Source organism: Chiloscyllium plagiosum, unplaced genomic scaffold (assembly GCF_037043375.1).
Source record: "Chiloscyllium plagiosum isolate Xiang-an unplaced genomic scaffold, Cpla_swu_hap1 HiC_scaffold_52, whole genome shotgun sequence".
In the NCBI taxonomy this organism is placed as follows: domain Eukaryota; kingdom Metazoa; phylum Chordata; class Chondrichthyes; order Orectolobiformes; family Hemiscylliidae; genus Chiloscyllium; species Chiloscyllium plagiosum.
The window spans coordinates 29769123-29776500 of NW_028270190.1; the positions used below are offsets into that span (position 1 = coordinate 29769123).

Below are 7378 nucleotides of genomic sequence, written 5' to 3' on the forward strand. Positions count from 1 at the left end.
AGTAGTAAATGCAAAAAACATGTTTTTACAGGCTGGACAGATTTCATTGGGAAGAATCTGGCCAGGAACATCTTTGGAATCATTCACTGTAGCAGGTTATCTGCTGAAAACAGTTTTCTGTCTAACAGCTAAAATTAAATCATACTGGAAAAGTAATATCTGAGCTGGGCGAACAGGCCATTCCCATGTCATAATTGTAAGTAGCCCTTCCAGACATATCGACATTTCTGCCTTGATGACAACTTTTGAAAGAAACCCAAGGATAACATAACCTGATTAAAGGTACAGAACCGTCACAATTAACATCATACAACAGTACTAAACCATTTCTTGGTCTCACTTTAATAAAGATCAGAGGGAATTTCTCGTTGGTATTGTCACATATGGTTATCCCGAGTTAAAAACATTTGAAAAGCATCGTAGTCTACCCTATTGTACTGAGTTGGGTTTCACCTATTTCCATATTTGCACTGACAGCTTCTCTGTTCCAAAAAAATGATGATATTGTGAATGAGAGTGACTTAGCAGTGCAGTTAAATTCTACGCAGAATTTCACTTCATGTCCACGTTATAAACACAATATGGCTGTTCCCAAAGAGATATACAAATATTAGCTACAAGCGCTCATTATCAAACATTCAAAAACATTAACGGCACCACAAGTGAGAAAAGTTATCGTACCCGCAGCGCATATTTTCTAACAGTGAAGATGGAAAGATGCCGGTGTTGGATTAGGGTGAATAGGGTCAGAAGTGTCACGACACCGTACTGTTCTTCAGCAGGTTCATTTGAAATCACAGCTTTCGAAATGCTGCTCCTTCCTTATAGTGAAGTCTCCTGAACTTGGCAAAGGAATAGCGCATCGAAAACGCGTGGTTTCAAATTAAGCTTTTGGAGTGAAACTTGGTGTTGTGTAACATCTGGCCTTTTTTTTAAATCTCCAACTTACATCTCTAAGCCCGACTTTAACGTTCAAGTGAACACAAGCTTGTTCTTAATAATGTTGTAAATGTTTCCAAGAAGGTTACATATTTGAAAAATAATTGTTTTTCCGATAATCCACGAATCTCTCAGTCATTTTTTTCATCATTCTTCATTGATCAATATTCTTAATATTGTGACGACACTAATTGCAATAGTTTGAGGACAGTGTGCCCTTAGGAGGCGCTCTGACTTGTTTCTCTGGCAAAAGAATCTTGTCACATTCGTGACGAACGGTCTCCTCTGACAGGCACTTAAAAATCAGCTGAGCCTTTTCCACGGCTGGCTTTTATCCTTGGAAGGCAAAACAATCATGAGTGAGCACCATTACGCTGACACAGAATCAATATACTTGATTTCACATAGTTGATGTTCTTTGCTGGCTCCTGCAACTGAATGGCTGCGTCCTCTGTTGCTAGAGTGACGGCCCAGGCAGTGAGACGTCCTCTTATAGATCAGAAAGCAGAGAATGTTTCTTTGGTTATTTCTTTCTGCTGGACAAGACATAATTATAATAAGAATCCCCACAGTGTGGAAACAGGCCCTTCAGTCCAACAAGTCCACAGCGACACACCAAAGAATAACCTATGCAGATCCATGCCCTATATTTGCTCATTGTCCAGAACTTCCATGTATTCGAAAAGTATGGTAAATTTAGGATAGCAATTCACTTACCCTGTGCATTTTTGTGTTGTGGGAGGAAGCCAGCGCACATGGACAAACGGCACTCAGAGAGAACGTGCAAACTCCTCACCTGCAGCTTCCCGGGGGTGGAATTGAATTTCTGACCCTAGCACTTAGTGAAGTAGCAGCGTCAACCACTGAGCCAGCGTAGCACGACAGCTACTGTGCTGAACTATGATTGTGTTAGCGAATTTCCATTGTAAGATTCGTGTTTATGTGATGATACCTGCATTGACAATATTGATAATTCCGGTTTAAATAATGTGTTGACTTATTCAAGCCGTCAATAAATAAGATATTCTTTTTGTTGTATGCTCTGTTGTGAGGATGAATAAAGTTTTCCAGAAAGCATCACTGTAGACGGATTAAATCATATCTGAAACTCAGTGTCTTATACTTGCCTTTGATCTATGTCATCCGCATAACATACTTTGGGGTAAGAATTGGTTCGGGGTGGTTGGGGTCTGGTCTGCTGTCGTCCACAATAACGGATAAGGAGAAGCTGAAGAGGCTGGGGTTGTTTTACCTGGAGCGTCGGAGGCTGAGGGGTGACCTTATTGAGGTTTACAAAATCATGAGGGGCATGGACAGGGTAAATAGACAAAGTCTTTTCCTGGCGTCCGTAAGTCCAGAACGAGACGACATAGGTTTAGGGTGAGAGGGGAAAGATATAAAAGAGACCTAAGGGGCAACGTTTTCACGCAGAGGGTGGTACGTGTATGGAATGAGCTGCCACAGGAAGTGGTGGAGGCTGGTACGATTGCAACATTTAATAGGCATTTGGATGGGTATATGAATAGGAAGGGTTGGAGGGATATGGGCTGGGTGCTGGCAGGTGGGACTAGATTGGGTTGGGATATCTGGTCGGCATGGACCAAAGAGTCTTTTTCCATGCTATACCTCTCTATGACTCTTTGACTCTATGTGCCTTGACACTAAGTCCTTCAGGCACACTCCCGTGACGGGAGCCCACTTACAGTAACCGTCAGGTTTTGAATCATCTCTCTATATTGGAGGTATTTTAAAAATAGGAAGCAGAATTCTTGCTTCAATAACCGATTCTCAGCTTTTCAGGTTAAATCTCGAAATAATTTGGCCACTAACCTAGACAGCTTCTTAACCACGGCCAATCTCTCTGGCTATACCTTCGTCCAAAATCTTTCGGTTTTCAAAATAAAATGCTTTGCATGACAAGCATAATTCCTTATTCCATCTTTATTATTCAACACATACAGGCTTCATCTAAATTGTTTAATCTGTCAAAGGATTCATGTCGTAATACATAAAACTCACCGTAGTTTCCCGAGTCAGTGAAATAATCCGAGATGTGCGGTGGAGTTGAGGGGAGCAGGCGGTGTTATGTGTGAAATGTAATTTCACCTTCGGAAGTGAAACACTGACAGGGTGTACTTTCTGCAGCTTAGCTGCACAGCCACGAAAGTCTTTCCCCACTCCACCGTTAACACCCCTCCTCCTCACCAAACAAGACACCGTCTTACTAAAGAAATTGTCAGGTTTAATCTAAATGGTCTTGGTCCAGTACCTCGCTAGATAGTACATTGTACAAAAACCTAATTTTGCTGCAACGTCACTAGAGGGATGGATTAACCTGTGGAGTGAGATGGGCTTATGGCTATGTTTAGCAGTCCAGTATAGTTACTGGTCCAATTTAGCATTCACAGTGTCAGCTGAATAAAGATTAATCAATAGCTTGAGGAATAGGACAGAGTTAGGCCTTGATTTTTTTTATAGTTGTTGCATTAGATAAAATCGCAAAAAGAACTGCTTTATATCGTGTTTTGCCATCAAATTCAACATTAGATTTAGGGGGAGGGTTTTAATTAGTGTTACGGCTGGCTTCAGAATCAACTTCGATTTTCAGTTATTATGAGAACCTTGTTTTAATTTACTGGTGGGTTTCTGTTCAGAATGGATTTACATTTTATCAAGAGCATGCAGCTATTCTTAAGGTGAGGTTTAGTGCTGAGAATGTAACTAGAATTATTCTTTTTGTGACTTCGTCTTTGTCTCATTTGAGATATAACATTTGATTCTGAGGAAGGTCATCGATATTTTTCGTGTTGCATAAATTGTAAGACGGCAATTCATGAACGAGAGAGATACTACTGCGGCCATGGTGACTTAAGGAAAATTATGTATCATGAATGTTGGTACTTTAATGAGAAGGCATATTGAGTAGAATGGTGTGTGAAATATTGAGAAGAAACCCACTTAAAATGAGACTCATTGAAGAACTTTGAAAAAAGAAGGTGAGTACAAAGTGTCCTGGGCACAAACTTGTTTTATCCAGACGCTGAGTTTTTGCCAGAAGATTTTGAATATTGGAGTTGCCAGTAGAAGAAAGGTTATAACGTTAAGACCGGAAATTACAAGCCAGATAGTTTAACAAACTCTAAAAACAAGACAGATTAGAACTGATACCTGTCACATGTAGAGTTCACCAAGGATCGGTGCTGGCTCCACTACATTTCGTCATTTATATAAATATTGGATGTGAGTGTAAGAGTTAGTAAGCTTGCAAAAGTCACGAAAATTGGAGTTATAGTGGACAGCGACGAAGGTTATCTCAGATTTCAACGGGACCTTGCTCAGCTGGGCCAGTGGGCTGAGAAGTGGCAGATGGAATTTAATTCAGATAACTGCGATGTTCTGCATTTTTTTTTAGATTAGAGTGTGGAAACAGGTCCTTCTACCCAAGCAGTCCACACTGACCCTCCGAAGAGGGACCCACTCGGACCAATTTCCCTTTGACTAATGCCCCGAAAACTATGGGCAATTTTGCATGGCCAATTCACCTGACCTGCACTGTGGGAAGAATCTTGAGTACCCGGAGGAAACCCACGCAGACACAGGGAGAATGTGCAAACTCCACACAGTCACCCGAGGGACCGTGGTGTGTGAGGCAGCAGTGTTATCCACTGAGCCTCCGTGCCACCCATTTTGGGAAAGCAAATCTTAGTAGGACCTACACACTTAATGGTAAGGTAGTAGGGAGTGTTATCAAACAAAGAGATCTTGGAGTGTAGGTTTATAGCTCATTGAAAGTGGATTCGCAGGTAGACAGGACAGTAATGAATGCATTTGGTACGCTTTCCTGTATTGATCAGAGTATTGACTACAGGGGTTGGGAGGTTTTGTTGCAGCTGGACAGGACATTGGTTCGGCCACTGTTGGAATAGTGCGTGCAATTCTTGTCGCCTTCCTATCGGAAGGATGTTAAAACACCTCAGAGGGTTCAGAAAAGATTTAAAAGGATGTTGCCAGCGTTGGAGGATTTGAGCTATAGGGAGATGCTGAACAGGCTGCGGCTGTTTTTTTTTAGATTAGATGACTTACAGTGTGGAAACAAGCCCTTCGGCCCAACAAGTCCACATCGACCCTCTGAAGAGCAACCCAACCAGACCCACTCCGCTGCATTTAACCCGTCACCTAACACTATGGTCAATTTAGCGTGGCCATTTCAACTAACCTGCGCATTTTTGGACTGTTGGAGGAAACCCACGCCTTTATGGGGAGAATGTGCAAACTCCACACAGACAGTTGCTGTGAGGCAGCAGTGCTCACCACTGTGTAATCATGCCTCCTTCGAGTGTAGAAGGCTGAAGTTTAAGAGGTTTTCCCGAACATGAAGGGCATGGATAGATTAAAAAGACAAAGTCTTTTTGCTGGAGTTCGGGGGTCCAGAACTAGAGGGAAAAGTCTTAGGGTGAGAGGGAAAAGATGTAAAAGATACTTAATGTTCAACTTTATCACACAGAGTGTGGTACGTATCTGGAATGAGCTGCCAGAGGAAATGGTTAAGGTTAGTACAATTGCAAAATTTCCAAGGCACTGGATAGTAATATGAAAAGGAACAGCTTGAAGGAATATGGGCCGGTACTAGCAGGTGGAATTAAATTGAGTTTCGATATCTGGTCAGCATGGAGTGTTTTGACCGAAGGTTCTGTTTCCGTGCTGTACATCTCTATGACTCTATTTAAAAATGCAGCTTTATTACAAAGACGTAGTATGGGTTTTCGAAATGGAATTCATGTACAGCAACGTTACTGGAGCTTTTATTTGAAATTGGTAACAGAAAGACTGGATGAGCATTCAAATGTCATCCAACATACTTGATAAATGGGCAAATTTCTTTACCATGTATTTAATTGAGAATCTGTCATGCAGTTAATGGTATTGGAATAAAAGCACGAGGGCATTTTCTCTGCTGCTGTCTGTTGTCCTAATTCTTAATTAGGCAAAACACTGATTTTAACAAATATTAAATTGCACTTCTGAGCTGCTTTCTGAATCTGGACGGACTCATATCATGAGTAAGTGTGTTCGTGCAGTGACGTAGATTGCGCAGCATGAACGTAACTGTTTGTACTCTGAATACAGAGTGGCTACAATCCCTAATATTTACTACTGTTGTGTGTTAATACAAGAAACCTATGAAATATACGAACCACAGAAGAACGTAACTGTCGGTTATGTTGAAGATCAAAGTCACAGATCTCCTCTGGTACTCCATTTCTATGGAATTACAGTAAACCTTGAGTTGCCCACCTCAACGGGACTTACAGATGTGACTACTGAATACTAAATGCCGATACATCAGGGTTCAGCAAAAAGAAAATGAAACATTTGGATGCAATGGAGTTAAAACCGTACCAAAAGTATCAAATAACACCAGCCAGAATCAGTACAATAGTTCACCTTTCCAAAATCAACATTTTCTTTGACATATAAAAGTTCCTCTGTTCAGTAGTGACTCATTTTTTAAGCAGAGGTGAGAGGTGAGCAGCAGATGTTGTGAGCAATAACGTTGCCCTTGACGTGCTTTAACATTTTGACTTTGACATTGACAACATGTCACCAGAAATCTCTCAACATTTAAATTAACAGTGGAATGGACAATATATTCGTTGCTGAATAACAGTAGAAACAGGTGCAATGAAAAAGAAAGACGATGGGAAATCATATTAATGGATCTGGCACAGTACAACCGTTGAGCAAAGGATTTCATAGGGAAAAATACAATGAGCAATCGCGCACGAGATGTGTAGATAGACAAGGAAGGAAAAATAGAAACAGAGATGAATAGCAGCAGAGATAAGGACTGGAGAGCCAGACAGGAGATGGATGAGGTGAGACAGATTGTGGGAGACAGAGTATGAATAGATACTCGGTGAGACAGATTGGGGGTCACTCTGGGTCAAGGACTCGACGAGACACAGTGTTTGGAGAGACTGCGAGAGTCAGAGTGTAGGGAAGGCGTGGTCGACAGAGTTTGAAGAAAATAAAGGAGGCGGGTAGATTTAAAATGCAACACACAATCAGTGTTCAAAAGCTCACTGCAGATCAAAGGAAAGATTACTGCAACCCTCCACTAAGGGAGCAACCTGATAATTTAGTCTGCCATGTAGCTGAAGCCAGCTGCTCTTTCCTCAAACAGGCATTTGGTGAAATGCACAGCTTTGCAGTATCGCCATTGTGGCTTCAGCTAAACATTGATCGAAAGTCCTTCCAACTGTGATGGCCCAAGATTTATGGACTGTCACCAAGCTTTCACATTCCTCAGAATGAACACCCCATGCCTTTGTGAACTTTATGCTGCACTTCACTTTATCACCTGAACCACCCGATATGAATAGACAAGTAATAATCTCTGTCTTTTGATATCACTTGGAAGTTCATTTTCATCACACCT

At 41.4% G+C, this 7378-nt stretch overlaps 1 long non-coding RNA gene across 1 annotated transcript; it reads right to left on the reverse strand.

Annotated features, from left to right (window-relative positions):
- Positions 1 to 310: 310 nt before the first annotated feature.
- LOC122547514 (uncharacterized) lies at positions 311 to 3269 on the reverse strand. The gene is made up of 3 exons (XR_006311018.2): positions 2959 to 3269; positions 1657 to 1891; positions 311 to 1275 (listed from the first exon to the last, which is right to left on the reverse strand). It is a non-coding gene; the product is annotated as an uncharacterized LOC122547514 (long non-coding RNA).
- Between the last annotated feature and the right edge of the window lie 4109 nt (positions 3270 to 7378).